The following is a 10,531-nucleotide window of genomic DNA, read 5'->3' as shown; positions in this document are numbered from 1 at the left end:
GAGGGCATCTTCTGCTCAGGGAGGCTTTGGTCCTTTGAAGAAAAACAGGATCATGATGCAGTCCAAGAGAAAGAAGGCCTTATGCCTAGGCCAACCTCTGATGTTTACAAATGTTGACCAGAGCATCTGCTGTGTAGCAGATTGTGTGGAAAAACTAGTGAGACAATGGATTATGGAGAGATGGAATAATAAGCAACCCCAAAACAATGTGATTAACAGTCTGGTGAAAATTAGCCCAGGTGCTAATGGGATACACAGGAGGGAAGGTTGAGGAAGGATTCAAAGAGGAACCTGGACCCCTGCGGTAGTTTTGAGAGTTGAGTAAAAGTTGTGGGTCATAAGGGGAAAAGGTTAAATGTCTCATGGAGGTTTTAAACATAGCTCGTGCACACAGGAAATGAGAAAAGTGTTAGGGACATAAACTCTAATAAGAAAAACGAATAAGGACTTGTAATAATTTCGTGCATATGCCTCTCAGCTGAGAAGGATCCTCAGTAGCAGTACAGTTGGAAAGGGAATTTGTTTCCTGGCTAATTCTCAGAGGTTTAACTCCTTTTCAATCATCAAGTATTATGAGCCTGACCCAGCTATGTGTAGGACAGAGGTGGCTTCTGCCCTCCTGGAGCTCAGTCATTGCAGGAGGAAGGACAGGGGGGACAGAGGGGTTGAGCCTGTAGCAGGGGGATGTTACCATGTCCAGAGCAAGAGGGAAAGTGGGCAGAGGGAGGAGGAACTAATGAGGTGAAGTAAGGGCAAGGAAGATCATCCTTAACGTGTAGGTGTTAGACAGATTACAAAAGGGAATTCAATTCTACGCCACAGAAAACAAGAGTAGCAAATGGGATAGGTAGTAAGCAATTAGCCGATGACACAGAGGCAGAAATCAAAAGATGTATTAAATAAATAACCTGCAGGGCAAGAAGAAGATAGAAAAAGTGAAGTATCTGTGTGCTAAACACAGATGAAAATGATGGCCTGAAGAGAATGTCAATTGTACAGAGGAAGGGACAGAAGCACCCAAATAGACCTTATGTATTAATAAGGCACAAGTCCTGCCATCTCTGGGTTGTCAGTAATTCTTACATGGTCATATATAGGGGTCTCCTGTTCTGCCCTACCCATGTATGCTCTGCCCTGAAATGTAGGTTAAAAGCCTAGCATTTGGGCAGGTCTTTGATGAGCTGGCTGGGTATGTGGCCCCAAGTCTCTCTGATAGGGGAAGTATATGTTGGAACCAAGGATTCTGCATCTGCTGACCACCCCCCATCCACACTTGTCTAGCTCTAACCCTGGTCCTGGTCACCACATCATCAGTAATGAAGGCTGGTGTGGCAGAGAGAAATAAGACAACCACCATCAGGTGGTATTTTCCTCCTGTACCCCCATTCTATTTTTTTAAAAGATTTATTTATGCATTACAAGAGCTGGGGTACAGGCCAGAGATGTGGGGGGTGAGAGGATTCACCAGAGACAGAGGGGGAAGCAGAACAGGCAGACTGACTGAAATACACTGCTGAGGGGAGCAGCAGGTGAATCAGGAGAGGTCTGCTGCACCATGTGGGTAGCTCCCTGGCTGGCTGGGGATCGAACTTGTGCTGCAGAGGCTGCGGACAGCTTCATGGTTTGCATCTTAACTGGCTGCGCCACCAGGGAGACACCCTGTACCCCCATTCTAAATGTGCTCACCTACCCCTCGTTTCTTCCTATGTCTTTTAAATTGATCTGCTAACCAAGTCTTTAAATATGGTCTGCATCACTTTCCATTTGGGGACCTCTGGGATACTTTGCCTGGTGGTGAATTAGGGGCTATTGTTGCATCAGAGGCATTTCCTCCATCATCTCATGATTTGTGCATTTCTTCCACAAAATTCACCAGCCTGAAGTTAAAGGGTTAAACTATTAACCACAAAGATTAATAGTTGGGTTTATCCAGGGTTAGGGTTCTGCCAGGTGGGTGCAAAGAAAGTAGGGGCAGGGATCTAGGAGTTTGGTATGAGGTTGAAGTGATGGATCACACTGACTTGATTAGGAAGAGAGAACTGAGGAAAAGGAAGAGCTGTGTAAGTGAAGAAGTAAACAACCTGTGTGCTGGGGACCTGGAGAGGCTGAAGAAGATGGGGTGAATGTGACTGTAAGAGAGCAATAAGCTAGGAGATTGGGAGGGAGGTCTATAGATGTATGATTCAGAAGGGGTCAGACAACCTATGTCTTAGATGCAAGGTCTATGACCTTGAGTGGCTTATGTGTAGTGGCCTTCCAGCCTCACTTCCAGCAGTGAGGCTGGAAGTGCAGGGGTGAAAAATTCACCAGAGAAAGAGTGGAGAACAGAAAAGGTAGATTTATTGAAACACCCTGCAAGGGATCAGGGGACCAGACAGGAGATACAAGTCTTTGTGGGAAGAAGGATCTGAAGTTCTCTTTTACACTCTGTTTTTGTGGGCTTTCTATCTTGGGGTTCCAGTTTGCACCAGTTATCTACTGGGATGTCTGGTCTGGGGCACTGGCCTTTGACACAGATGCATCTTGGACCTGCCTCTGCATTCCTGGAGCTGGGCTGGTTTTTCTAGTCTTGGTGCTAGGTCTTCTGTGGTGGGTCTGTTCCCCAGGCAAACTTATCATCTATTCAAGCCTCCCAATTTACCTACTGGGCCAGGAGTGCAGGTTTAGTTTTTCACCTTACAGAACAATACCCCAACAGTATGCATCTGTGGTAAGTGGTTAAGAACTGACTCAATTGCACCTCTGTGAACTTTACACTTCATTCTAAGTCCCTGGAAGTGCTGAGGCCATTATGCAAATACTCCCTGCATGGTTTTGAACCCCACCCTCCTTTGGGAAGTCAGCCATCACACATGACACACTTTTAGCTTTTCTCACACAGTAGTATACATCATCATATCATACCTGGTTCATTATATTACAAGCTTATAAATGTCGACATTCAAATTGATTAGACATTTTACAGAAATATACTGTTTTCAAGATAAAGGGCAGTCCTGGGGTCTAATGGTGGAAAGAGAAACACAATGCCTGTCATGTGGGATGGTGCTTTGGGGGATGGGAGCTTCAGTGGCAGGCAAAACTCTGCAACAGAGTCACTCAAGGCAGAGTCACTCAAATTCAAGATTTCTCCAACGCACCCCAGGGCGAATATGGGAAATACTGTTTTTATACATTGACTGTGTCTCTTTCTGTGTGTGTGCATCCATCAAAATATGTAGCATGTTCTGATCTTTAAATTTACTTATGTAGCATATTTTATATGTTGTTCTCTAACTTGCTCTTCTCACTCAACATTGTTTCACTACCTTTCTTACTTGCTATCTGGAGACCTAATTTGTCCATTTTAGATGCTTTTAGTGTGAGATGGCCCCCACTGGATCGTTATGTCACAGTCTAATTTTATATTTCTCCACTGACATGCGTGTGTCTATTTATTATCTGCTAGGGACAGCTCTAAAGTGTTTTATCAATTCCCATTCATATATCCTCATAATGAGTGGTATTATAATCATCCTTATTTTATAGATGACACAAAGAGAGGCTCTGTAACCCACTTAGTGATAGAACCAGGATTCAAACTGTTACAGGGCAGGGAGAGGGGTACCCCAAAACCCCCAAACCTGCCTGCTCTAAATAGGTTCTGCCATCTGCTGCATCAAGACAACACATACTCTTGCATAAAAACTTTAATGGAAAGGAACTTTAATACAACTGGTGTGCACAAAGAAATGGGAAAGAATATAGTTTCCAAATCAAGCAGCCAAAGTTATCCATTCCCTCGTGGGTAAATGCCCAGCCAAGCAGGGTTGGCCCAAAGCAGGGCCACTGAGGCCTGAAAGCCTGTCACAAGTCTAAGGTACCTCCTGGTGGGGACCTGTAACAGGGTTGTGGCCAGGGAAAGGGGAGGTTCCAGGTTCCCTGCCCCACCGAAGGGAGGGTGGAGCTGATCAGGGAGAAGATGGAGAGGAGACAGGAGAAGGGAGGAAGGAGGATAAAGAGCAATGAGGAGACCTGAAGGAGACTCAAGGAGCAGAGAGACATGAGAAGAAGCTGCACTGGCTTCTTGGTCCTGGACTTGTTGAAACAGATGTGGGTGCAAGACCTGTGGGGAGGTTAACAAAAGCAGCTTTTTCTTGATTTTGGTTTTGCTCTTTCCTTCCCACTCTTCTGGCTGTTTCTGACCATTTCTGTGGTTCCCCAACGGAAGGTGCTTTAGACTTGTGACAGGCTTTGGGGCCTTGCTCTGGGCCAATCCTGTTTGGCTGGACTTTTACCCACAAGGGGATGGGTAGCTTTGGGTGCTTGATTTAGAAACTATATTATTTGTCTTTTTTGTACTGTTTACTAATTGTATTAAATTTCCTTTTTTTTTTTTTTAAAGATTTATTCATACAAGCACTGGGTACAGTCAGAAGCACAGGAGGGTGAGAGAATTCACCAGAGCCAGAGCAGGGAACAGAACAGGCAGACTGACGAAATACACTGCTGAGGGGAGCAGCGGGCGGCAGGAGAGGTCTGTGCCCATGTGGGACTCTCGCCTGCAGCTGGGGATCGAACCGGCGCTGCAAAGGCTGAGGGCAGCTTCGCAGCCCAGCGCTCAGCCGCTGTGCCACCAAGGGAGGCTCTAAAGTTCCTTCTCATTAAAGGTCTCATATGTTTTGTGTTGATGCGGTAGATGGCAGAAACTATTTAGAGCAGGCAGGTTTGGGGGTTTTTGGGTGCCCCTCTCCCTGCCCTATAACAGACTTGTAGGAAAGGGGCAGAAACAACCAGGCAAGTTTGGCAGGAAAAGAGCAAAATCAAAGCCAAGATAAATGCTGCCATTGTTAACCTCCCCACAGGTCTCTCACCCACATCTCTTTTAACCGACCCAAGACCAAGAAGCAAGTGCAACTTCTTTACCTGTCTCTTGGTTTCATATGCCTCCTCCAGGTCTCCTTGTGGCTCTCCATCCTGCTTCCTTCCTTCCTCCCTCTGTCCTTTCTCCAGCTTCTTCTCCTCCCTGCTCAGCTCCACCCCTCCTTGGGTGGGGCAGGGAACCTGGAACCTCCCTTTTCCCTGGGGACCACCCTGTTACAAAACCCAGATCACCTATCACCTCATGGTCTCCATCCTACTGCCTGGGCTGTGCCTCCTCTTCAAGGTGTTTCAGTTTTCCCTATTACAGTCTTGTGACATGCATTCTTGTACCTCTTGCCATATGCACAAGTAAAATTTCTTCTTTTCTTTTCTTTTTTTTTCCAGTTTATACCTAGAACTGGGACTGCTGGGTCCAGATGCTATCTCTCATTGTGTTGCAGTTTTACAGTGTTAACTAGACTGGGGAATAAAATGGCCGAGGAACAATTCTGAGGCTTTGAAGGAATTCAGAGCAGTTAGTTACTTCAATGTCTTATTCATCTCTTAACCACAGGCTCTTTTCTGTCACTGTAATCATCTGAGAGGAGGTTAATAATGAATATGAAAATACATTGAGAGAAGACACAAGACCGAGTTCTAACAGCGTGATAGCCTAGAAAGGGGAGGCTCAGGGCTCCCTGCCCGACCCAAGAAGGGTGGAGCTGAATAGTGAGGAGAAGCTGAGGAAGACTAGGAGAAGAAGGAAGGAGAGGAGGCTTGTAGGAGGCACTTGGAACAGAGAAACATGTGAGAAAGATGCTGCACTTGCTTCTTAGCCTTGGGCATGTACCAGGAACTTGGGGTACATGGAAGGAGACAATTGAAAGAGATAGATGTGGGTGAGAGAGGCTGACCATGGTAGCCTTATCTTCATTTTGATCTTTTCCTTCTAGATTGCCCTTCTGCCTCTTTCCCATGGGTCCCCACCAGAAGGTGCCTTAGACTTGTGGCAAGATTTCAGGCCTTAGTAGCCCCCTTGGGCCAATCCCCTTTGGCTGGGAATTTACCCACGAGGGGATGAGTAACTTTGGTGTTTTACTGGGAATTATTATCCTTTCTTCTCTTCTCTCTCTATGCACACTAATTCTTTTGAAGGACTTATACACTAAGTATATGTTTATCTTTATGCGGCAGATGGCAGAACCGATTTAGAGCAGGCAGGTTTGGGGATCCCAAGATGCCTATCATTCTGCCTACTAATACACTGACCCATGGCAAATAAGCAACTCTTCTGAACTGAGTGCTCTCATCACAAATGCAATTCTTAAACATTTTTTTTTTTGTGTGTGTGGAAGAACTGGGGCATAGGCCAGAGGTGCAGGGGATGAGAGGATTCATCACAGACAGAATGGGAAGCAGAACAGGTGGATTTGCTGAAATACACTTCTGAGGGGAACAGCGGGTGAGACAGGAGAGGTCTGCTGCGCCATATGTGGGTTAGCTCCCTTCCTGGCGATCAAACTCAGGTTGTTGCCGTGATAGCACTGAGACTTAATCCTTAGGCCACCAGGGAGGCCCCCATAAATGCACTTTTAACATCACTGTTTGTTGCTGCAAAATCTACCTAAGACTTGGACATTTCCACTGTATAATTTTAGTCTGCTCATACACATTGGGGGTTCTGTGTATTGGCCTAAACCAACAACTTTGAACACTTTTTTTTTTTTTTACAATATTACTACTGTAATAACAGAATAGCTTCTGTTTTTTTTTTATTCCATTGGTAAATCTATTTATTTAATGAAGTAATGTTGGTTTATATCACTGTTTGTCTTTTGGGAGTATAGGACTTCCCCTTTCAAACATTATTACCAGAGTGCACCCACCACCAAATCACGCATCGTCACCAGCCATTTTCCACCGAGCTCTCTCCCCACCTTGCTCTTACCCTTCCTGCTTCCCTCACCCCCACCCTGGATCCCTCAGTTCTATAATCAGCTTCTGGTTTTTTAAACTTCCAGTATAATTGGTATAAATCTTTAAAAATGCTTATGTAAGTACTGCCTTCTTGTTCTCTTGTTTTCATCCTCACTTGAAAAGCATCAAACACACATGTTGTTGTTTGAGTATATTTATGAGTATAAATTTATGAGTATAAATTCAAAAAATAAAGTTAGCTTACAGATGAGATGTCCCCAGTGACTTTAAACATCAAATGGAAATAGAATCGGGGGCTGTTTGCTAGCCCTTTCTGAAGCCGTTTTTGCTTTCGCTGAGTCTGAAATAGCAAACACGCAAATCATAACATGCACTTCAGAAGTAGCCAGATCTATTCTTGCTCTTTCTCCCTCTTTAGTCCATTTCTGGGCCACTTCAGGAATACATGAAATAACCGATTAATGTGTCTGATTCCAGTGGGTCTTGCCTGGATGGCTTACATGGAAGGCTGACTCTCTGCTCACCAGCAGAGGTGGTCCCTTAATCTCCAAAGCTATCATTTTCTGTTTTATAAAATGGGAAATGATAACTGCCTCATTGATTAACTAGGAATTTCTTTTTTTAAAGATTTATTTATTTATGCATATAAGAACTGGGGTATAGGCCAGAGGTGCGGGGGGTGAGAGGAATCACCAGAGACAGAGGGGGAAGCAGAACAGGCAGACTGACTGAAATACACTGCTGAGGGGAGCAGCAGGTGAATCAGGAGAGGTCTGCTGTGCCATGTGGGTAGCTCCCTGGCTGGCCGGGGATTGAACTCGTGCTGCAATGACTACAGATTGCTCCATAGGTTGCGTCTTAACCCCTTGCGCCACCAGGGAGTTCCTGCTAGGAATTTCTTGTATGGACTTAACATTTACTGAATTTTCAAAGTTCCTATCCTCAGTTGATCACTTGAGAGGAAATAAATACATGTGAAGGTGGAGGAAATCTTAATTTCTTAGAAGATTGCAAGAACACAGTTTTATTGGGTGAATACATTGATAATTCCTTTTAGAAGGGACTGTAGGTGATTGGTATGTTGACTGAAAAAACTAATAGTCTACCCTGTAAGAGACAGGAAAAGGAATGCATCTGTCCCTGGGAGGTAGAAGTGGGATTGCAGGGAACACAGGGAGGAGGGAGGAGCATCCTCAGTTGGTGGTGCAGATGCCCAAAGGGACTTATAAAACTGTAGGTGAGGTAAAGCTCTTCCTCCATCCCCCTTGCAAAATCTCCAGCAAAACTGACATTGACCACTAGTATTTTGATGTGAATGGGATTCTCTCTGGAGAATTCAAAGGCAGTGAGCCGTCATAATTACATACAATACAAAAGTGGAGCCACTGGTAAATATGAATGCAACTTAGTGTGTCACATCCAGTATTTAACAATGAAATAGCACAGCATGGAAAAAAGATCAGGGCAACCTTGCCCAGAGTAAAGGTGAGGTTATTTTTCGAAACTTTTGTATGTATCTTAGTCTTCCAGGCTCTATAACAAAATATCACAGATTGGGTAGTTTATAATCCACAGAAATGTATTTCTCATAGTTCTGGAGACTGGAAAGTCCAAGATCAGGGTGCTAGCAGGACTGGACAAAGGCTCTTTTCCAGCTTCATATCAGTTGCCCTTCTGCTATGTTGGGGGGGCTAGAGCTTCAAGGTCTGTGCCAAGCCCCTGTACCTAATTTTATCATCGGATATTCCTTTTTGTAAAGTGGGGCCTCCAAATTGTATAAGCCTTATACCGCACAAAACCCAAATCTATTTTTGAGTCTCAGTATAGATAGTTCTGTTTTCCTACCTCCTTAAAAATCTCCTTAGAAGGTTCTGATCTCTTAAACAGTCCTGGTGATCCCAGCCTCCTGCGACAGACCTGTCCACTCACCTCTATCAGTCTTCAGACTCTCTGAAACTCATAGAGAAAAGGAGTTCCATCTGTCTTTGTCCTTCAAGTGCCACAGTACAAAGTGCATAGTAGATAGTAAAAAAAAAATGTGCTGAACATATGCACTTCATAAATTGATTGGGAAAGCAGTGCTTTTTATGTTGCTCAAGGTATTTCATAAAACCCTCTGCCAGGAATGAAGAAGAATGAGGACTAGCCAAGAAGAAAGTTCCAGAACACTGCCTAGGCACATGTCTGTAGAGTGTTCCTGATTGTGTCCTTCTTCTTAGAGGTTGGAGGAGCTTATGGCAACTCCACCAAATAAAAGGCAACTTAATTGTCTATCCAACCACCTAAGAATCTCTCTAGAACCAGCCATCTTTACTTTAAAAAAGAAATAAGATATAGCATCTCTTCAAACTTAAGAGGTATTAAATTGTTAACTTTCCTTCCTCTGCAGTTTCATTATATTATACAATTTACTCCTCCTTCTATTTTCTTGCTGACATCTCAAGTCAGAGCAGTTGACCCCACGCCCATTGCTGACTGTGGTTCCTGCTCAGAGGCTGCTCTGGGAGTGGCTGGAGTCTGATTTCCCTGTATTAGTCTTTCTAAAACAGGATGACGCGGTAGTTGAGAACACAGGGTCTGAAGACAGACATCCTGGTTTCAAACCACAGGGCATCTCTTTACTGAATGTATTCTGGGAACTTGAGTGACAGCCAATTGTTAAGTTTTCAGGTACTTTGCAGGCCTGTTCAGGTCACCTGGTAACTTGAAATTGATCTTGATGGGAGTATTTGCACCATAGAAACTGGCAAACACTGCAAATTGGTAATTGCTCTTTTCCTAACCCATTTATTTTTTTTTTTTTTTTTTTTCAGGTACCTCATCTTTGTTTGGTTTCCTTTTTTCTTTTCTTTTTTTTTTTTTTTTTAAATATTAAATTTTATTTTTATATTCCCCCATACAATTGCAAACGCCCCATTCTGACCCCAATCCTTCCCCTCCCGCCCCCCCCACCCCCAAAAAGTGTCTCTGGTTCATAGTTTTTTTTGTTGATTTTGATTTTCACTTTCTTATATTCATTTTCCTGGTCCCTTATTTAAGTTTTCTAGATTCTGCTATGAGTGAGACCATCCGGTATTTTCCTTTTTCTTTTTGGCTTATTTCGCTGAGCATGATCCCTTCCAGTGCCATCCATGTTGCTGCAAATTGCATGTGTTTATCTTTTTTGAATGCTGAGTAATTTCCATGGTATATATGTACACATCTTCTTGATCCAGTCATCTATTTTTGGGCATTTGGGTTGTTTCCAAAGCTTAGCTATTGTAAACAGTGCTGCTATAAACATAGGAGTGCAGGTGCTCTTTGGAATTGATGTTTCTGTGTCCTTTGGGTAAATACCTAGGAGTGGAATTGCTGGATCATATGGAAGCTCTATGTTTAGTAGGTCCAGAAATCTCCACACAGCTCTCCATAGTGGTTGGACCAGTTTGCACTCCCACCAACAGTGCACAAGAGTTCCTTTTTCTCCCATCCTCGCCACATTTGTTGTTGCTAGTTTTTTTAATATGTGCCATTCTCACTGTGTGAGATGGTATCTCATGGTAGTTTTGATTTGCATTTCCCTGATTACAAGTGATGTTGAACATTTTTTCATATGTCTGTTGGCCATTTTCATTTCCTCTTCAGAGAAGTTTCTTTTTAGCTCTTCTGCCCTTTTTGACTGGATTATTTTCTTTGTTGTTGCTGAGTCTCATCAGCTCTTTGCAGATTTTGTGATCAGAAGCATCAAACTAGGAATAAATCATAAAAAGAA

Source organism: Talpa occidentalis, unplaced genomic scaffold, assembly GCF_014898055.3.
Source record: "Talpa occidentalis isolate TD23 unplaced genomic scaffold, MPIMG_talOcc4v2.1 talOcc4.14, whole genome shotgun sequence".
In the NCBI taxonomy this organism is placed as follows: Eukaryota; Metazoa; Chordata; class Mammalia; order Eulipotyphla; family Talpidae; genus Talpa; species Talpa occidentalis.
Note: the sequence above shows the minus strand (reverse complement) of the source record.